At 34.4% G+C, this 24,119-nt stretch overlaps 1 protein-coding gene and 1 non-coding gene across 2 annotated transcripts in view; both read left to right on the top strand.

The window, feature by feature from the left end:
- The window catches only part of LOC126978552 (nuclear hormone receptor FTZ-F1), a 126,848-nt gene that overhangs the window by 17,305 nt on the left and 85,424 nt on the right, over window positions 1–24,119 (top strand). The window lies entirely within an intron of this gene.
- Trnar-acg (transfer RNA arginine (anticodon ACG)) lies at window positions 22,008–22,080 on the top strand. Its single transcript has one exon. It is a non-coding gene; the product is annotated as a tRNA-Arg (tRNA).

Below are 24,119 nucleotides of genomic sequence, written 5' to 3'. Positions count from 1 at the left end.
ACCTGGACCATCCAGGCAATCTATGGAATATCATTAGTTTTGTGGTGCATTACATACGTGACGACTACGAGCATACGGGTCATGTGATGGTAGGTGATCTCGCAGCCCATATAGCGACCTCATATAGCGTCTAATAAACGTAGGTGCATATGAATTCGAAAACCGAAAACGCAATAGTACGTGGCGGGCGAGCAAATTTATAGGTACTGTATAGAATACCGAATACTGCACATTACCGGTAACATATACATATAAAATCACGCCTATCTAGTAGTCTTATCAATGCACTTACTTATAGATTATATGAGTGCAGAGTGAATAACATGTAATAAGGTTTTGCAAGTCATGTGGTATCTATTATTGGTCAACTTTGGTAACCATGACATAATATGGGGAAGGGAATACCTTATCTACCTTCTTTATTTAAATCTGAACTTGAGACGTGCTGAGCACTTTATTACAACGCTCTTTGGGGAAGCCGGATCAGCCATAGTAAAGTTAAACAGAAAATGTTCTACACAATTTTATTTATAATTATGATGATGATTATATCGTATATGTTATTATTCTTAGAACATAGAAAACAAATAGATGTATTTTCGTACTATTAACGAAGCCTTGAGGAAGTTTTCCCATCTGTCGGGTGATCTTAAGCACACATAGTTTATTTTAAAATTTGTTTATTATTTAATCATCACGAAGATCGCATTTTCAGATCCGTCATCTTAATTTTTTAGTGTTTGTTATTGCAGCAATGACTCATATACAGTTAGCGCACGAGTTGAATGCAGTCGCAACCTGGGGTGAAGAGCGGGAGCATCTCCCCCCGCTGTCGGCACCCCTCGCCTTGCGCGCCTTCAGTGTAGTGTTATACCGTAGTCGTCGCTTACCGTGCTATCGCGTTAATACTAAAGTTTCGGTCCCATCTTATTTTTTTTTATTTTAATAATAAATGATCCGAGTCCATCAGGTCCGTTCCAAAAAAAACGAGTTTCTATTCTGCCAAGCCCGAGAAATGACGAAAAATGTTTTAGACATGTGTGTTGAAAAAAGGCAGAATAAAATTTTTTTAAATTTTTTTAAGATTTAATTATTATATTAAAATAATAATCTTGAGCCATTGTTTAAATTTATAGACACATTCATCATTATGGTCATGAATTATTATAATAAGGACACAGAACTATCGAATTCCTGAACTCTGCATTCAACTTGCGATTTATCTGTAGTAGCTACACACTGTGAAAATTTTCAGCTTTCTCGCCATTACGGTTTATCAGATACAGCCCTTTTGACAGACGGAAGGACAGAAGAGTCTACGGAAATCATAAAAAGCACACATTCGAAAAAAAATATTGTTGAGTTTCTCAATTGATTTTAAACCCATAAGGTGTTATAACAGGATTGTAATCAGAACCACCGATACATATAAAGTACGTAAATACATTACTTATACACTTAATGGAACAAACATATTTCTTCTGAGTTTGCAAGTATTTTGTTGGGTGGTGCATGTTATACTTTTTGAAATGAAACTCAGAAAGTGTACACAACAAATGTGTCACTAATTTCAAAAGAATTATTAATAAAATATTTGAAATATACTTATAAAAATATCTTGATCTATATTAATGTTTATAATTAAACAACTGCAATCTGAATATTGTACAAAATATTTAGAGCAGATTCTATATTTAACTCGCTACAATGTTTAAAAACGTCTGCATTTGGCGCCAATAAAAATAATAAAGTGTGCCAGCTGACCGCACTTTCCGTATCCAACTTTATTCGTTTTAACTATTCATGACTTGAAATATGGAACAAGTTTCACACAGTGTAAGGTGGGGTAGGTGCGGATTTCGCGGATACGGTCGAATCACGTTTTAACAAATATAATAGGGCTGTCAAGCGCAGATTGAACGACGCGACGGCTTTATACCAGTATATATATACCAGTGGGAGGCTCCTTTGCACAGGAAGCCGGCTAGATTATGGGTACCACAACATCGCCTATTTCTGCCGTGAAGCAGTAATGTGTAAGCATTACTGTGTTTCGGTCTGAAGGGCGCCGTAGCTAGTGAAATTACTGGGCAAATGAGGCTTAACATCTTATGTCTCAAGGTGACGAGCGCAATTGTAATGCCGCTCAGAATTTTTGGGTTTTTTGAGAATCCTGAGCGGCACTGCATTGTAATGGGCATGGCGTATCAATTACCATCAGCTGAACGTCCTGTTATCCACCGCCGGCGATGAACGAGAAGCAAGTAGAATTTAGAAACTAGTTACCGACCAAGATACTCTTACAGTTGAAATAGTATCGCTAGCCTATAAAGGGTGTAATCTTTAAGCGATTATTAAGTAACTATTATAGGTATAAAAAAACTTTAAACTGATAACGAAAGAACGTTACCTAATCAGGAAAATGACATCAATAACTTAAAAAAATCAAACCAAAACTATCAAAAATTTTCATATTAAACACTCACATATATTTTTTATGCGATAAGTAGAAAGGTTTTAGTTTCCTTATTTTAAAAGGTTGTTTTAGCTTAGTACTAATATAGCAGTAGTACAAAAGTAAAACATTCTTTTAATTGAATAAAATTTATATAATTTAGTTAGTGTTAAGTTTTGTATTCGAAGTGACATCTTGGTTGTGCGATTCATTGACCTTTCTACTAATCTCATACTAAATGTATGAAAGTGTTTAATATTAAAATTTTTGATAGTTTTGATATATAGTTTAAAGTTATTTGATATCTGTAATATTAACGGAATAATCGCCTATTACACTTAACGATTACAGTCTGTATAACGAGTGTAGGATCGAGACGGGCAACTCGCACTGTTGTAGAAAAGTCCTGTAGGGAGTATACTGGAAGGGATTCGCTCCGCGGGTCCATCTTACCGCAAAGCAAGAGCTTTTTGACCTGATTCCTGTTGCCGAATTATACCTTCGCACGACACGCGACAAATTAGGATATCATCCCCACCATGAGGATGTGTGGTGTTCCTTCACAGTGCGGTTTTCAAGGGAATTTCTTCCACGTACAACCAGCTTCCTATACTGTATATAGTACTGCCAGTAAAATAAATACTTTTTTTTACTTAACTCAGTTTCTTTCAATGAATTTTACACATTGAACACAACACATTTACATCAATCTGTATACTATAATACTGAGAAAAATTAATCGTTGTTTATTTATTAATAATAATATCCTCGTGATGCTTGTTTTGCGCACCGTAACAAAGCGACGATGTGACGTCATCAACGTCAGCTCCAGAGATAGTAACCGGGTAGTACACTGCAATATGTCTAATTAAAATATTATAAATTTTTCACTACGAGATTCCTAATAATTTATTCGTAATGCCGTCATTTTGCACACAATTGTTACAACATGCAGAGCGTTGCAAGCGTATCTACGTAACACATTATTATTGTAAAGTATGCATTAGCGCATAAGTTTTCTATTTCTTATTTAGATTTCTGTGATACGTTCACATATTAGCACATTTTGTAGTGAACTCATATCAACCCTATTTAGTACCAAGTATTTAATAGAAATTACCTTTTCACGTGATTAACTGTTCTATATATTGTAGGAAATTTATCTTCATTATAATATTATATGTATTTTTAATACTTAATCGAGTCAGTTACAATCGAGTGTATTCAAAAGGTAATATTTTCAAAAATTAATAAAAAAGCTTCCTAACAAAATACAACATCATAAGTTATGGCCCCATTACGACCTCAGGGCTCAATGTATGGTCCTATAGAAGTTATTGGGTATTTTATTGGGCCAGTAAATACCGAGAATTTTACGAAAAACAAAGGTTCAGAAAAGGCCAGCTATTTTCCTGTGATTCCTCTTGCACATTGACTGGTCGGTGCGGTGAACGTACCTTGACAAGTATTCACATTTAGATATGAATTACTATATTTTTTTTTAAAGTGACGAGACGAGCAAGTCTTTTACCCGAAGGCATTGCCGCTCAATATTATAGAAATACCTAAAATTATGTGCGGCATGCCGCCTCACTTTGATACATGATCGGATTTGATATGGTCGAACCGAACCATATTCGATAGTATGTCGCATTCTCAATAGCACCAGATGTTGTGGCTGCTAGGTTGTCTTTGTATAGGATGGCAGCAATGTATAGATAATAAGGGTATTTATATAGATTAAATAAAAAAGTGTGTGCGTGTAATATTTACGCGCGATTGAAGTATAACTTAATAATAATTAACTTTAGGAATAATTAACAGATACATTAATATATTACATTAAGTAAAGCCTTGTTACCAAATACGCACTCACGTATTACTTAAACTTTGTTAGATTTTTTGTTATTTTATTTCTCGGAAACGCTAATGATATTATAACTTCATCTTTTGGGCAAAGTTGGCATTTTCTCTACTTAGAATAAATGAATACCTGAGAAGTGAGATTTTATATATTTTACTAAGAATGATATAGTGTTTTGATATTATTATTCATCAGATAATAAACAATTGAACTTTTTACAGGTGAGGTCATTATCAGGGGCTTGATTTTTCTCTTTAATGCTTATTTATTGATGAAAGAGTGAAATGTTCCTGGGATTCCGCCATTTTATTTGACCGATTATTATTTTCATTTTATGTTCTATTTATACACTAACACATGATCGGATTTGGTACGGCCGAACCGTCGGACGTGGTCTGGAAGCGGACCATATTCGATAGTATGTCGCATTGTCCATCGCACAAAATTATTACGGCATTACCAGATTGTTTAAGGAATTTTAGAGGAGGGCCAGAATTATAAGAATAATGCGTTTCAGCATGTGTATTACACATGCTTCAGTCGAAAGCCCTGCCGTGGTAGGCGTTTGAGGCATGAAATTGCTTTTATTTGCCATAATATTTTCGGATGCAGGTTTGAGCTGTGACGAAGTTACTTTCAGAAGCGCGAAAGGGTGCTCATTGGTAAGTCGGTTTCCGATTGAGTTTATCCGCAATTTCATACGACCACGCAAACATCGCCAAAATTTTCTGAGCGTGAGCAATTATCTTTGGGAATTCACCTTTCGGCAGTGTTCTATAAAAAAACTAGTTTTGTTGAATTTAAGAACATTAATTGTTTCAATGAGTGCTGCACTGCATTTCCATAATTTCCATTTGCAATTCTGCAGACACATTTTCTGGATCTACATTAAACGGCATCGAGAAACTATCTAGCGATAACTGAATGTTCTTAAAATCTTGAAACCTAGTTTCAAATTCTGTGTGAAGTTTTTCAACGCCTGACTAAATTCTTTCGAGTTAGTTTTCACTCGCTGTGCCATGCATTTTAAACGCGGAAAGTGAGTTAAACCGTTTTCAGTCTTGCAGTTACAAAACAGAAAATGCTGAGTTTTAAATGATTTTAGACAACCCCAAGTCTCATCTATAAATTGGTTCTTTGCAATTTTTATTTCATTTTTGTTAGATCATATGATAGACTATAGAGCAAATAAATGTTCGGGCCCGTGCCTCTCTCACTTCAACATGAACTAGTGCGCTAGACTAGAAGTAGAATCTACTTTATAGTTCTGGACAATCAAAATACAATTATCACGGGCCATATACTATTGATGTCTGAGGACCGTCGGCGGGCAGGATTAATGATAATTAAATGCTTTCACGGGCCGGAGCTGGTCCGCGTGCCGTACTTTGCCCATTACTGGTCTGGACCGTACCGAGTACGACGCTGGGCCAATTGATGCGATGGGTGGTGGTCGACATGCCGTACTAAATCCGACCATGTGTTTAGGTTATTAGCGATGAACGTGGCGTATGTGGCGCTCTTCATTACTGTGTTACTTTTTGAAATATTTGATAAAAAAATAAATCTTAAAAACAGGCTTTTAAAGAAAAACCAAACTAAAAGTCAAAAATAGTTTTAATATGCATAAACTACGAATAGTGCGATAAGTAACAAAAAAAAATGCAATTTATCATAAAATGCATTTATCGTAACTCGGTATATTACACACATAATCATTGTATACTTATTTACGGTGTGTGTTGCATGCATCTACTGTGCTCAATAACTCTTGTTTTTACGTAGTAATTTACTTACTCGTAAAAGGTGTCGAGTATTTGACGTTTGAGTGTTTTTGTTGCATCACTTTACATATATATTGTAACTGAAATGATTTTTAAAAAGATGATGCTGTAAATGTTGACATAGAAGAGCGGTAATGAGTTTTTTGCCACTTCTTCTCATTACATCAAACCTTTACGAAGTGGCGGTAAATATAATAAGAGAAATATTTTTTGACATTCATAGGTTTCATTTCCGTGATCTACATGAATAAAGTGATTTTGATTTGATTTGATATATATATGAGGTATGTCTCAGAGAATAAGATATTGGCGTTATGAGTAATGAAAGTTAAATCTAAGCTATATCCTTAGGTTTTGACTTGAATGCTTTGGAGAAGGTGCAATGAATAACCTTTTTGTCACTTATAAAATGTACGTTATTTTTTTTAACCCTTAACCAGAAACGTTTGGTGCATTTGGACCAGCGAGAACAAAAAATCCGTTTTATTTTTAAACGCATGCACTTGCACGTATGCACGCAATGCAAAGCCCGACGAAATTCGTTTAGCCGTTTCGTAGGAGTTTGGTAACGAATACCGGGACACGACAATTTTATATATACATAAGATGTTGCTGCAGTAAGTTAAAAAAAAAAAAATTATCTGCATTACTGTGACATTTTACAGTGTTGTTATGTACTGATAATGTCACTTTTTAAAACAAGCTTGCATAAGCATTCAAAGTGAACGTCACGCGATGTCCACCACTATAATCATGCAGAGTACGTCTATCACTATATCTATGTTTACCTGGTAGCAATAAAGTACTGAAATGCGTTTATATGTCGCAGATGGTAGTGATGAGGTAATTATAATAATTGTGCGAGTTGACGTATGCTGTAAAGTCTCTATCTCATTAGTTTTTCGACGCCTCGATTTTACTAGTCGCTAAAACGCATCTGAAGAAACTTTATTCCAAACATAAATTATGCTAATTCAAACAGTACGCGTAATAACCATCTACCAGATTTGCTAACGGTACTGATCTTTTAAGTGTCTGCCCAGACTTGACGTCACTAAAATGGCGAACTGTTCCTCTATTAATTTGCGGGGATTATATATAACAAGAGTAACCTGTCTAGTCGATGTTATATTTTAAACCTTCTTGTTGAATATGTTGTTTTTTTATTTAATTTCCTTGACAGTGTTACAACTACTCTCGTTTGACCTTTATTGTTAGCGATTATATCTTTTAAGGCTTCCCAGTGTATATTGAAGTGGATTGTCCTTGATATATCATGAAAACTAGTAAACACGTTATCCGGTTGGAATTGTTTACCCTTAAAAGGTGTTCATATTGTCAATTTGGGGTGAAACTCATCACGAAACAATTTAAAGTATAACCGAAGCAATAAAACTCCGATTACGCTGAACTGAGACTCAGTTCAATCACTCTGAAACTTTTGGTGATTTTATTTTTTATGAAAACCTATCCTCCGCCCACATTCTCTTGCTCAGAGGAATCACAGGAGCGTTGCCGGCACTTAGCTAAGATGTGAGCGTTTTATTGAAGGTACTCATGTCATATCGTCCCGGAAATACCGCACAAGGAAGCTCATTCCACAGATTTGTAGTACGTGGAAGAAAGTTCCTTGAAAACCGCACTGTGGAGGATCGCCACACATCCAAATGGTGGTGGGGTGATATCCTAATTTGTGGTGTGTCGTGCGAAGGTGGAATTCTCCGGCAGGAATCAGGTGAAACAGCTCTTCGGAACACTCCCCGTGATAAATGCGGTAAAAGACAACAATGAAGCGACATATCTACGTAACCGATATCTTATGAAACTGTAATTACATTATTTAAAGAAATCCCAAACCATTTAAACCGGACACAGCGGTAAAAGTTCACCGGTTTTCTTCAGACCAGTCGTATAAGGTAAAGGGTTAATACATTCTTATTATTAATTTTTCTCATAATGAGGTAAACTACACTTAAATGGCCTCTATCGGGGTCTCTGCCGTAATGAGCTTTCGAGGAGCGCTTGTTATTTCGAAATTATTGAGAGCGGTAGTGGCGGATTGACACTACTAAAGGCTTAACAAATTTAATGTGATAAAAAATGACATTCTATACATTAGAATGACATTGGTCATAAAGCAATTAATTGTTATGCACGATCATCGGGGGTTCGAATCCCGGTAGGTGCAAGCATTTATATGATGTATATGTTTGTTACCGAGTCATGGATGTTTATATGTATATATGTACATTTTTATGTATGTTTAAGTAAGTATATTGTATCAAATATATCGTTGTCTTGCAACCCATAACACAGGCTATATGCCTAATTTGGGGTAAGATAATTTGTGTAAGAGTGTGTAAATATTATTATTATTATTATTGTTGAGTTAAGTATTAACATTAGAATCAAATAACTTTATTTTGTTACGATTTATATTATTTTAACATCTATCATCATTATCTATCTATGTTACGGAGATATTCCATCGCCACTAAAATGTGTGATTTATTTTAAAACGAAATTTTTTGTCTTCTATTTCTATTGATATTATTAATTTACGATTTCACATAAAGTCGTCTTATAATTTATAAGTACCTAAATTTGTACTTTTTAATTTCGCTTTAGCTACTAATGCATACTTTTTGCGTTTTTAATGCGTTTTTACCGCTATTAGTTTTATCGTTTATCATTATTTTGAATTATATATAGGTCTTAATTCATAAAAAAATAAGAGTCTATAAGTCCTGTATTTTGTCAACTGCCAGTTATAACGTAATATATAAGACATTTCGACTCTTCATATGACATAATTTTACATCTGGCCTACAACATTAAATATGACATTTTGACTCTTTATTTGACATAATTTTGACATCTGCCCTAACATTATTATTATATGACGTTTCGACTATTGATTTGACATCGTTTTGAAATCTGCCCTACATTCATCATTATTATATTGTTATATAATAATGATGAATGTAGGGCAGATTTCGACATTTCATTTGACATAATTTTTACATCTACCCTACATCATTATAATATGACATTTCGTCTCTTCATTTGACATAATTTTGACATCTACACTACATCAATATATATGTCGGAACGGGGGTCGTTCGCGCGGCATTAAATCGAATGTTCCTCGTCGTCCTTTTGGTTATTTTCAAGAATTAACACGAAATATGAGTAATAATTAAACTCGACAGTTATAGCACCCAATACGTAAGGATGGAAACGGATAAAAAGCGCTGTGAGTGCTGCGTGCGATTCCGCCGAATGCCTCAACACGACTGACTCAACCTGTTCACTAGTTCTGTTATCAGTTATGCTAAACACTTTTGACGTCTAAAACTAAGCGTCACTGTCAAACGAGATGACACATGACTTATCTCCCTCTTGCTGCTATACAACCGATGAAAACAGGCCAGGTTTATTACTTTAGTGTGCGTGACAAGCTACGTCTTACACTCGCAATTTGTATGTCACTTAATGTTTGTCACTTAAACTCTGTATGTCAACCTCAATTTTTTCACAGTCAATCTAGACGTATCAATGATCCTAGGTTTTTCACTGCAATTATTGGATTTTTCTCGCATAAGCATAAGTTAGTAAGTAATCAGTTTTTCCGTACAGAAGGCGACACAGGCGTCCGGTTTTGTGTATTCAAAACGACAGTTAAAGCTGTATCTGTGTCAAGGTGTGGATTGACTCTTGCGCAAGCCGTTTTTTAATACTACACACCAAGGTAATTAATTCGATTCGGAGTGGCGCAACAAGCCAACCGACGTTACTCGTAGTTTGGAGGTATTTAAATAATACATATAAAATTGTGAGTACTGAATCTCTTCACACGTGTGTCTAACGTAAAACTTGATTTTGGACTTATAATTGCGTAATAAGTTGTCGCATGAATTATTTAAACTTATTGCTATTATTCTTTTCAAATATGTTTGTATGTTTGTATGTTCATATTGTTTATTATGTAATCGTACAAATATACTCAGCAGACGCTCATAGGAGTGCCTAGCGCAAAAATAGTAAAGAACATTATGTATAGCAGAAAAAATAGTTCAACAATGTCCCCTTAATAGCTTGATGGCCATGCTCTCGATAGTTCTCCTTAGATGGCTCACAGGCAGACTAGGTCGAGGAAAACAACTACGAATACGGTGCTATAACTTGACTCGATAAATACACCGCGGCGACAAATTAGCATCCAACGATGTTTTCTTTATACTAACACACATAGTGTCCATGTAAATGCGGACATGTATATCGATATATTATGAGAACTACTACGATACATTCAAGTTGTTTAATGGTACATGAAACAGGGCTGTGTAATGTGTGGTCAGCTGAACGGCTCTCATGTATATTGTGTTTGTTCGAAGTTTCTTGTTGCTTTAATGGCCTTAGATTCAAGGTACACAAAATGACATGAAATTTTAAACAACAACAAGTGTGTAATGCGCACGAGAAACGTGCATAACTTTATGAATACATGTTTTATGACATATTTTCGAGCGGTAGCAGAAATTAATTAATTACGTACATATTTAAAATTAAAAAATATTAAGGGGGGGGGGGGGTCTATCTACAGTTTGCTAAATTAATACAGAATTTGCCCTGTTCCTTAGTCGTGTGGTAATACTACCTATCAAATATATACCATATCACGTACCTATGAGTGTTATGGTTAAGTTGGTAAGAGCGCTCGAAGGGAACCAGAAAGGCGCGGGTTCAAGTCCCGTAAACTTTCAAGTTCAAGTTGAATTTTAAACAGTTTAGCGTGCTTCGTAGACCTGCTCGAACTATTTTAAACTCGGTACTGCGTCTCGTACAATATCTCCTGTTAAAATACGCCTCTGACCTAAATATGAAGTCATGATATCGTGGCCTGATACGCGATTTCCCTCGCTCTTTTGGCAAATAAACAAACTCTATACGAAGTAAGTCTGTGCGGACATGACGCATATAGTTGGAAGAGTTGACGGAAATGTTAGAAAGAAGAAGACGCCTAGAAACAAACGATTTTGGACAGAAAATGGATTGATGATAAATAATAATCTGGCGTTGTTGTTAATACAATAGAGGTTTGAAGATCGTGCGGAGTAGAAACCGGTTTGAAAACACCGAAAAATTTTGATGAATTCATTTCATTGATAACAAGCTCTATTCAACATCAAGATACATTCATGAGAGATTCTTTGCTAGCCAAAAGAAAAGCGGAAATAGTCCTGACATTTTTGGCTTTAGACATGTCATAAGCTCACGATACGAAGCGAATCGAATGGTCGTTCATTTACGTGTAATTTTCGATTAATTTTTTTTATATCTAAACAAAGCCACACACAAATTATTTGAGACAAGCTAAGTACTACCCGGTTACATTATCTCTGGACCTGACGTCGATGACGTCACATCGTCGCTTTGTTACGGTGTGCATAACAAGCATCACTAGGATATTATTATTAATAAATAAACTACCATTTATTTTTTCTGTATTATCGTTTGATGTTAAGGTGTTGTGTTGTGCTGCTGATTATTATTATTGTAATGATGTAAAAACAATGAAAGAATGTGGGGTTCAGAAAAAAAAGTATTTATTTTTCTGTCAGAACTGTTATAACAACACAGAACAACAAAAAACTACAGAACTATAAAACTATAACAACAAAACTCAAAACCTAACAATGACCTCTTAAAACGAAGCAGCGAATATCCCGACATGTAATGGTAATGAAACTGCAAACCGTAGTGACAGAACAGGTCAAGCGCGAGGGAATTTTACGTTACAGGTGGCTGTGAATTACTAAAAAATGCTACGCGACGCTTGTCAAAAAGATGAAGTTATAACATATGGACATTCATTCTATTAAGCAGACATATAGCAGTTATATTGCAGGGACGCTGCGGTTAAGGCGAAGGGTAAGCAGAACGCACGCACGCTGTTAAAATATTACGTTTTCCACGCAAGAATTTCGAAAATATAGGCTTTCATACATAGATGGCGGGCCGACAGCCGTGAGCTCATATCGCTCAAGGTCGCTGGCGTGTAGTGCCGCCTTAATGAATAAATATTCCACTAACAAAACTGCACTGATCTGCACGTTCATTGCAAAATAATATTTTTAGTCTCATTAATTATTTTAATGTGGTATAAGTACTGATGGCATCAATTTTTCAGCAGTTATTTTGTAGGTTTACCGAAGTAACCGATTTTTACACTGCAATTATTGAAAGTTTCAAGTTAATAAAATACATGGATTGATATGACAGGGCTTTGCTGACACACAATAGGCAAATTAAGAAATGTTCTCGGAGCAAACTTGATCACAATCAAATAACCATATTGTTCCGTACTGTTCAGCAGCAAAGAAAGTTTTGACTGTCGGTAACAGTTCTGTCAGAAAGATCAATAGTTTTTGTACTTATCCCAGTTTCTTTTATTGATTTTCCATAAACATTATAATATTAATCAGCATCATAGGAAAAAATAAATCGTAGTTTATTTACTAATAATAATATCCTAGTGATGCTTGTTTTGCACACCGTTACAAAGCGACGATGTGACGTCATCGACGTCAAGTCCAGAGATAAAGTAACCAGGTACTAGAATAGCCTTACTGCCCTAAATTAATGTACTCTATTTCAATATATTATGGTCAGCACTGACTCCTTAAATTTGCAGTCAGTCACTTACCATTTGTACATAAATCAGCTGTAATGAGTTGCCAATAAAGTATAAAAATAAGTTTACGTTATAAGCGGCAATTATAAAAAGTGATGTCAGCTTATAAGGTAGACACGCGTCATAATATATTAGTTTCAAATATATTATAACTATAGATAAGAGTATATTCTTAGTATATGCGTTATAGCTAATATATTTAAGGCGCTATAGTCCTAAAAAGTAACATTTTTAAAAATCTACTAAAAATACTTCTACAAATACTATGGTCTCGAGGGTGCAGAGAACGTATTTGGGATCATTTTTGAAATCCGATATGACACCCATATTGTTGAAAAAATAATTTTGCGTGGCGGCCATCTTGGATTTCAAAAATGATCCCAAATTCGTTCTCTGCAGCCTCGAGAATCTCGGATACGATATCCATAACGTTGAAATCAAATTTTTGCGCGTAATATAAGATTTCTCACATACGTCGACAAAAAAATTATTTACTTCAAAATGCATAAAAAATATCACAGTAATTCTGTATTCTAGCGCAACTGTAACTTTAAAAAATATTACGAGGTCCTTCTGGGTCGGCGGTCGTTGACCCGCATCGCTCGGTTCGTTCTCAGCCATGCCCGACGCCCGTGTCCATGCGTACCTAACGAATGTTACGTTCGAGCTATATTTACCTAAAGTGTTGGGAAAACCTCGCCTTAAAGCGTTTTTTATGATATTGAAAAAAAAATTGTCATATACTTTTTAATGCATCATATGGTTGGTTTTCTAGCAAAGTAGGCACTGTAGATCTAACTAGTCGCTGTTACGCTTTAGTCCGACAGTGCCACATAAGTTGAATGAAACGCTGCTTGCTTCGTATATGTAATCTGGAGACTGCCTGCCGTAGGTAGTAGATTAACTCTAACACTAGTGCTATATTTATTTAGGTTCTTAACGAGGTAGGCACTGCCAAAATGCCGATATGATATGCACGCCCCTGACCATATGAACTCTAAGATTTTTTTTTTAATTTGCTGTGTTTTCGGAGGGTCTTCATATAACATACAAAATTTCGCAATCTTAGGTTATAATGTATATATACCACACATTAGCGCCGTGTTCGGGAGATGACTGGAACGCGTTATGTCAAGAGTCTATAAAAACACATAAAAATAAAAAACAATTATGGAAACAGTAATTTATAATATGAACTTGACACAGTCGCGTCCGTGCCAACGCCGAGATGTACGCAAGTGTTAAAGCCGAGGAGCCGTGATGTGCATGAGTTTATTGATATTTATTTGTAAAACTTTAAACTTTAAACTGTAGCTTTCTGACTATAACTACGAGGACGGCCAGATATTTTTCTGTCACAAGCAGAGGAGGTCTCATTGTACATATTAAAAGGTACACAAACATTTTACTAATACCAAGCGTATGGAGGGTTTTAAAAATTGCATTTGGCTCCATACCTACTTTGTGTAATGCAATCACAGCGATTCGGTTCTTTTTATCAGCCCACTCTTATACAGTGTATTGGCGCCAAAATGAGAAAACGCAATGACCAACAACAACAACAAAAGTAACAGATTCCAAATTCAAAGATAATATTTTTTTATTTTTAACAGTATTTATGGCCAGACGAAGTATTTATACGCTCTGAATAATTGATTGTATTGTAGGTTGTGAATTTCGTAATGTAATAGCTTAGTGTGCATAGATGAATATATGACAAGGTGACAATTATCAATGTAATTAGCATTCAATTGTCAATGCACATGATGCCTTCATTGTACTTATGGGTCACAATTTCATTGAAACCCATAGATGTTTAATATATGAATGAGAACCAAATATGTTTTTTTTTGGCTTTTTTGAACCCCGTAATAATTAGGCTGAGATATCACTTTAATTTAAGGCGAAGAGTAAGCAGAAAACACGCTAACATGGTGTTTTTAGACAAGTTTTGTGGTGAAAGTATAGCATTTCGAGCTATGAACACTACTTAATCCTGTTACACATATCTTTAAGTCTTATTTGTAGGTTGCTTATGCTTGCTATTGGTTATAGTTAAACACTGCCGAGCCTTTTTGAACTACCACTTTTCTTTGAAGTTAAGTAAGTTTTTTGGCATGGCGTGACGCATTTTTTTGGTACTTCTCTCAGAAAAGTTATTCTAATTGCTTGTAATTTTTTGTGTAGGTTCATTTATTCAGATTAGTAGTGAATAACGAGGATTGTAAGCATATAAACTGTTTTCCACCCATAATTTTGAAAATGTTGGCTTTGTTACTTAGATGGCGGGCCGGCAGCCCTGAACTCATATCGCTCAAGGTCGCTGGCATTTAGTGTCGCCTTAATATAAATTGTTTCCATCGAATTGTTTCTATCGGTGATACATTGTCAATGCTGCCGGCATCGTAACGAGAAATGTTTTGATAACTTAATATCACAATGTGTGAGCTGAATAACTACTTATATAGTAATTATTTAATACACAATTGCGATGATTTGTGAGCGATTCGATAAAGGGCATTACGTGTGGGTACGGCAGAGTCATCTAATTCTACCGTGAAACAATAATGTGTAAGCATTATTGTGTTTCCGTCAGAAGGACGCCGTAGCTCACTAGCTAAAACGAAACCTTATCAACCTAACCTTACCTATCTTTAAACTTTTGTGTTATTAATTGACGTTGACGAGCAATCTTTTGGTTTTATGCCAATTTAATTTTTGTTGACTTTGACTAATATCGGCTGCATTTCCCCGTAATAATAAACAAATATAGTTAAAGTGATATTATCTCTATATATATATATAGAGATAATATCTGATTCCTCAAGTGTTGCTAGTGAGCACGTGAAGCAGTGATCACCTATCATCTGGTAACCTGTACGTTTTTCCTCCTGTTCCATTAAAGAAGTACCAGTTATAATATAATTATAGCGTAAATGTTGTTGTAAAGTCATTACAAGCGAACCACAATTACGATTAACCTTCGCCTAGTTACGACTGAATCGAGACTTGACTCAAAGTCTTCACTGATGTAAACTTGTCTCACTTTAAAATTCAACATTGATACCATAGATAATTTATACGGCTAGATAGAGCCTTTTGTTGCTAGAAAACCGATGAAAACATGCCAGATTCATTACATTAGTGTGCGTGACAAGCTACGTCTCACACTGACGATTCGTATAGCTCTTTGTTAACCGTTAACCTCAATTTTTTCGACGTTTTACAGCTGTCTAGACCACAGGTTCTCAACGTGGACGATAACGCCCCCTTGTGGGCGTTTGAGACTTTCGGGGGGGCAGTAGAAGACCCAGAAAAAATTAGGAAGCATTGAGATGGAGCGTGAGTAGATTAAAAAATATAGTCTAAAAAGGCTAAAAAACCAAGAAAATACTCTAGAAAAAAACTTATTCTCAAAGTGGGCGGTGTGCAAAATAATGTTGAGAAACTATGGTAGTATATATGGTATATAGACGTATAAATGATCTAATATTGATACAATAATTACTTCGGCTATTACTGACCAACCAAACTTACTAGAGGAGAGGTATACCACATAGACATAGTAGAAAATGTCCAGTCCAGTTTTCGTAAATAATATCGTAAATTTTTTGAATGACGTCAGTGACTCAAATTTTATCGAAATCGTCTGGTGTTATTGATGAAATGCAACTTTTATACAATCTCAGCCATGTTAATTACTTTTGAGGCATAGGTACCTGATCTAAGGATATATGATATATTTTTGACAGAAATAAATCTTCAACAAATCCTAAAAATAATTGACGACCTATAATAATTGATGAGGCAATCTGATGGTCGTGTTATTGATATTGTCACGAGACTGGGTCAGGGATTCAAATTCAAATATTTTTATTCAAAATAGGGTTCAAAATCACTTATTGAACGTCAAAAACTACCACCCATTCAAAATAGACTGCCTCAGACCTTACAAGAGTGGGCGCAACAAACTCAGCGGGCTTTCTTACTACTAAATAATCGTTCGTTACTACTATATTATTTATTACCTTATTATCTATCTTCTATCTAACTATAAAAATGAATTGCTGTTCGTTAGTCTCGCTAAAACTCGAGAACGGCTGAACCGATTTGGCTAATTTTGGTCTTGAATTATTTGTGGAAGTCCAGGGAAGGTTTAAAAGGTAAATAAATAGGAAAATGCTGCTAAATTAAATAAAAAATCAAAGGAAATACATAATTTCTATGAGAGAATTTATTGACGCACGGTTTGACAGTTCTGCTGTGAAACAATTTCATTACGACAGCAGGGTGCATATTTTACGAAGTAATTTTTGATTTTATGATATATTATTGACAAATTCATATAAAAACATAATTTTATTTAATATATTATACAGAACAACGTCTGTCGGGTCAGCTAGTTTTGAATAAACATATGATGAGCAACGAGTAGCGCTGTCAATCATCTTTATAAGCACTCCATTCCAACATTCCAAAATAAACCTTCATTTTGACCAAATCTTTCTAATATTTAAATATTCAAATATCTTGTTTGTTCGTATTAATGCGCTGCCATGTTGTCAATCCATCATTGCACTTGTGCGATGGCTTTTAAATATGGAACTTTGCTGGAAATTCTGCGTATGTGTGTTGTGACGCATGTCGATGTTTTCTATCTACGTTGTAATTTGATAATAGATGGCGTTATAAACACATCAAATGTTACATCGATCAGCATCATATTCAAACCTAGCTGTTCACACACGGAGACTGTATACGCGTTATGCATTTTGCTGTGACTTACCACAAGATGGCGCTGTTGCTTGACTATTGATTAGCTGACGTTCGTTTTCCAGAGTGACTCAATACGTTATGCACAGCTGTTTTGAAAAGTGACAAGACACAATTGATCAAGGATTACGTACTTATTAAAACACAATTTGAAATACTGATCTTATTATTCTTGACGACCCATATAGCCCAGTGGTTAGTGCCTATTGAGATAGAGGTCCTGGGTTCGCATACCGGTAGGTGCAAACATTTATATGATGAATATGGATATTTATATGTATTTATGTACATGTTTTATATACAACTAGCTTTTACTCGCGACTTCGTCCGCGTGGAAATGTTACTTTGGACAGCATTTTCATTTCTTAGGATACTTTGCAAATAATACACATACAGACTGCTTTTTCCGCTGCTGGTGGCGCTCTTCTACGATACAGCAGATAATCTTTTTAATAGGATTTCCCTACGAACTGTAATATCCTATTTCATCGCCATGTAGGTAATATTTTCAAAAATGCCCGAACAAATATTTATAAATAACTATTTATCAAGTGCCTAAATACAAAGTATATGGTTTAATCTCCGAAAATGACGAATTCCCATACAAACTTCCATTCCCTATTACAACCCCTCCATTTATTTTATCCCAATTCCTTATATCCATTACCAAGCTCTAATTTATCTCTGTACAAAATTTCATCAAAATCGGTTCAGTGGTCGCATAGGCTTGAAAGCGGTACAAGCAAGCAAACATTCACATTTATAATATTAGTAGGGATATACATATTGTTTTAAATTTATTTTAATTAACACACGAACACACTGAAGTGTGGCCGATTTTAAATTGTTTAAGTACAAAGTAAATAAAGTACAATCTCCGATGAACGATACGTCCAATAAGAAAGCACGTGTGCTATGCGATTAATTAGTTGTTTATTTATTTATTAGCATCGCCAACACAATAATTACAGTAAATAATATTCTAAATCTAAGTGTTATTGCACTTCTAGGCAAACTACTCATAAATTTTTAATTTTAATTATGCCACATAAGAACTTATTACTAAGAAATAAAAATTCTTTAAAGTAAAGAGAAAATAAGGTAATTAAAATGATCAAAAATTATTTTACTAACGGTAGAACTAAAATATTACTTAATTTGTTTAATTTTTGTTAAACAGCAAATTTTTCTATACCATACAATAATCCTGCACCTGCCGGGTTAATGAAATTGTACTGTAAAACTCAGAATTAAATCATGGTTAATATTAATAAATTATGTCGAATATAATATAGTTAATATCATGAAATGTAAATGAATAGCGATTGACGTCATTCCAAAAAAACACCTTTGCCTTATCTTAAACTAAACGTTAACAATGTTTATACCTGTGTATTTGTATGTGACAAGAATATCTAAAAAAAAAATGATAAGTTGCTATGTGAAAACCAATTGAAAACATTTTGCTAAAGACAAACAGTTTGAGTATCTATAACTTACTACCCGGATACATTATCTTCGACGACGATGACGTCACATCGTCGCTTTGTTACGGTGTGCACAACAAGCTTCACTATTAGTAACAAATAAACAACGATTTATTATTTAGTATTATAGATTGATGTAAAGGTTTTGTGTTGTGATGCTGATTATTAAAAATCAATGAAAATAATCTGGATTAATTAAAAATTGTATTTGTTTTTCTGGCAGTACTATTGCAGCGACAAAGAACGTCAAAACCTAGAACAATTAACAACTAAAGTCAAACCGTTACAATGAAAACTTCAAAAACATAGCATGAAAATATCAATACATGTACCTAACGGTAGGTAATGAAAGAAAAACGAAGGTGGAGGCAATAAGTGGAACAGGAGGGGGCTTCACGTGTCAGTGAGGTCCAGAGATAATGTGGCTGTGTAGTAAAGGATATTATAACAATGTCTATAGTAACCATAGAAACCTAAAGATACTATAACTGACATAGCTGCGTTAAACATGTCGGGTTAAACCTCACAGGCGGGTTTGAATTTCATTTTAACGTCTTCTACATTAATTGCTCTTTTGATGGGCCTTTTGTAAATTTGTCGATAAACGACTCATTAAAAATATTTGATAGGCTAAAATACTTCATTCTTTCTCATTTTTAAAATTTCTAGTAGTATCTTTCAACTTAAGGCCCTCGGCTCAACTTTTGCCTACAAATTACACCCTCGTAGGATTCGATGACATACTCCGAATTGGCGAACAAGGTACTATTGTAAATAGGTGTCATTAGTCACCAGAGCACACTCGTACGCACGCAAACGTTTCGCGACATAAATATAATATGACGTGATGCAACAATCTCTGTGACCTACATGGAAATTGTGTCGAATGCACTTATGTTATCCTCTGCCCTGGATAATTTGAACTTGACACACTTTCAGCCGTAAATGGAATACCTAATAAATAAGTAAACACTCGTTATAACTAGTAACACTAGAGCATCTATGTGTGCTTCTAATGATACGAGATATGTGTCTACACGCGATACACACACACTCGCATATAGCAAGGATACTGCATTTTACGATTTCATGCTCATCTGATTACTTTTATCTAAATTTAATAATTCTAACAACCCCTCACCAGAATATTATAAACAACAAGGGTTATTTCAATCATATAGGTACTATGTATATCTCGCAGATTTGAAATCTTCGAGAGCAAGGGAGAGCGGCATGTTTGAGAACACCCGAGCTGTTTCCTGTCAGGGAGGCGCAATACTGATTCCCTCTGACCCATTCTACCTTGACCCACATGTGTCGCGACCTAGTTTTGTTTGTAAATTAAATTACGCTTCCATTTCTTATTTATTTGTTCGTGTTTGTTGTTGTGATATGATTTTCTGTCACTGGTTATGAAATTATATGAAATTTATTTAGGTACATTTTGTACGCTTAAGAAAGTCAAGTGATACCATCGGTTCAAGAGTCTATCAGCAGGCCTTGTTTTGATAAGAACCGGCAAGAAAGGCAGTATTATGCTTCATTTACAGTTTAATATGAAGCTCAAATTTATGTGACGGAAGTTCATTTACATGATGTGGGAGTTTGTTATATTATATTTGTATACATTTTCCCATGAATGAGTGAATGACCAGTTTCATGAAGCCTGAAAGTTGGAACAGCGACATTATGCAAAAATAAAATGTTTTTAATTAAAATAGGATGTAGAGACAGTTATTGAACGTAATTTTTTTACAGCAATTCCAAATGAAAATATATTGCTTAAATAGCCCGGAAGCTATAATAAATATAAATAAATTTAATCTCCAAATAAATTTATGTTAAAGCCTTTCAAGCACCAGACTTTCGATGCCTCACAAACTTTAAAAGAAAATTCATACAAAAGAAAAGAGAGCGCGTGTAATCTTTACGCGCGACTTAAGTAAAACTTAATAATAATCAACTTTAAGAATAATTAACAGATACATATTAAATACATTATACTTATATACATTAATTAAAGCCGTGTTACTAACTAAGCATTGTTAGATTTTTTTGCTATTTTTTTTTCTCGAAAACGCTGACGATGTAAACTCATCTTTTGAGCAAAGTTGGCATTTCACTTCTCTACTTAGAAAAAAAGAAGTTTAAGAACTGAGATTTTATTTATTTCACAAATAAAAATATATTGATATTATATATAGAGTTATATTGATATATTATCAGGTTCTTGATTTTCTCTTTTATTCTTATTAATTTATGAAAGAGTAAAACGTTTCTGAGATTCTGCCATTTCATTAGGAACCCTTTTCCTGTCCTGATAATAGACGAAGAAACCAAAAACTGGATGAGTGTCGACGCCATCTTGCCGTAAATTTGACCGAATAGGAGTGATCCTTATATCATTTATATGTCCAGGACTCTAGACTGTGACAGCTGTGAAAAAGTCGAAACAAATGAGGTTGAACACAAAGTGACATACTAGTAACACTAAAGTAATAAACCTGGCCTGTCTTCATCGAGTGTCTAGCAGCAAGAGGGTCTACCTAGAAGTATAAATTATCTATGGTGTGACAGATGGTACGCTCTACGCGTGTTCCATCAAATGATATTGTAACATAATCATGTGAGATGATGCCGCTTAAAATCTATCTGTAATTAGTACATTATTCACCAAGGGGGCTATAAAATAGTAAGTGCTCAGAAAGTGCTATACCGGTTTTTACTGATGTATAGTGGTAAGGCCGCCGTAACATAAGGCGTTTGTTACATTCCATTCGGTTGGCAACCAAAATTCAAGTTAATTAAACGCCGAAATCTATGCGAGTAAAGTCGCAGGTGCCACTATTGGTTAAAAAAAAATGTTCTTAAATCCACTAGAAATTCTCTGTCTGAATGACAACTGGTTTGTGTAATACGTAGAACTGTTTCAGATAAGAGATTACAAGGTCCTGTGGCGCAACGGATAACGCGTCTGACTACGGATCAGAAGATTCCAGGTTCGAATCCTGGCAGGATCGAAGCTTTTTTTTTCGTTTTTTATTATTGTTTATTATTATTTACTAATTTGATATGTATATCTATGATATAATAAATTCGTAAGTACATTGCGGAGGTACATTAAAAAGTTTTCTCATAAAACAATTTTTACACTTTCTACTACATATCCCGGTATGATATATAATTTAGTTCCGTGATTTTTTAATTTATAGTTTTATAATTTATATTAAAATCAAATTAAGCTCAACAATGCTATGTAAGTTAAGTTAAGAGTGTTTGTATATCTATGGGTAATGCCTGAAAATAAATTATTTATTATTATTATATTTATCTGTATATCGTGAGACAGTGTCAGCACCATAGAAGACTTTTTTAATAACTTTTACATGTTGTAGGTACGTATGTAAAATCGAGGCAAAAAAATAATGTTGTGAATGTTGGTCTATTTGATTGTGCATTGCCACCGATTTATTATGGCAAGTTCTTGTGACTTTTTATTACTTAAACACTCATATTTTTATATTAGATATAAACGTGTTATTGCCATAAAAAAGACCTTCTAAAATCATAGATTATAAAAAAATATATAAATAAAGTCATAAATATGTGTGCATCATTTTTCTTTTATTAAATCCGACACAGAGAATATATATATGTCGTTCCAGTTGGCGATTCCAATACAAACACTGAGATAGGAGTAGTTTCGAAATGCGCTACAGAAATATCCGTTCAGGATCGACCGACACTCACCCTGATCCACTTTCATGAACTTGGCCTGAATTCGTATTATACCTACTGGAAACTTCTCTACGCAACAGATGGCATATTAAATAAACGTGATTGAATATTATGCTTTGTATTGAGTTATTAATTTAATAACACGCCTTTTGTTAGCTTCACTTGTATGTTCGTTTGTATCCTACTACTAAAATATACTAATTTGGACGCGATTTTGACCCACTTTAAACGGACAGATTACGTTCAAACTTCGTAGATTTATCGAGGACCGATGACATTATATTAATTTGATAAAATTATTCCATTTTTCAATTTACAAAATAATTATAAATAAGATTTTTGTTTATTTTTTTTTATAATTTTCATCTATCGTCGATAAGGCAGGGATTGATGTTAATTTTAAATTTCAACCATTATATTTAACCGATTCATTACATATAAGGATATTTTCGTATACCAATCAGAGTTTTTTGATATTTAGCGTGTTTTTTTTATATATTTTTTAAACGACTATATTATATTAGTATCTTTAAAAGTTCTTATAATAAATTACTTTGAGTTTCGAACTGGAAGCTTCTTGTTCTTTGTGGCTACTGAATGAGTCCGAGCTGTCACGCCAGAGTAATTTATACACAATAATAACCTATACATCGTTACAACTAAACTGAATTCACTTATCGACTTTTTCTCTTTAGCAATGGATGTAGAGTTACATTTATCTCATACCTATCTATAACTTACTAAATTTCAGACTTGCTTCTCCTAAACAAATGCGAATAAAATTACATATAAAAAAAAATTAAAATCTTATTAGGGTTCCGTATCCAAAAGGCAAAAAACGGACCCTTATAGATTCGTCATGTCTGTCTGTCTGTCCATGTATGTCGCACCCATTTTTAGTTTTATATCTCGCAAACATCCACCGAAAATTGGTTTGTAATGATTTAGTAAGTATTTTTTTTTTCAATACGTCATAAATCGTAAACCGCATTTCACCTTTACCAATAACTTAATTAAAAAAAAATTACAACACTTATTAAAACGTCGATCAAAGTTACAACGAACTACAAGAATTTTTATATTATGTTACCTGATACTACAGAACCCTTCATGGGCGAGTCCGACTCGCACTTGGCCGTTTTTTTTTATTAATTACCAAACTTGAAGAAATTCAAAAGTATTACATACATATAATTTGTTATTGGCACAAAGAAGCATAGTTTTAGAATTCCAAATCACCGAAAATACTGAACGAAATTTTATTTAGTTTTCACTGGTGGCAAATTAATCAAGAAACCTTGCCAGAAACTAATATTCGGTC

The sequence above is a fragment of the Leptidea sinapis genome, chromosome Z, assembly GCF_905404315.1.
Source record: "Leptidea sinapis chromosome Z, ilLepSina1.1, whole genome shotgun sequence".
NCBI classification, from domain to species: domain Eukaryota; kingdom Metazoa; phylum Arthropoda; class Insecta; order Lepidoptera; family Pieridae; genus Leptidea; species Leptidea sinapis.
Note: the sequence above shows the minus strand (reverse complement) of the source record. Positions and strands in the feature narration are given on the sequence as shown.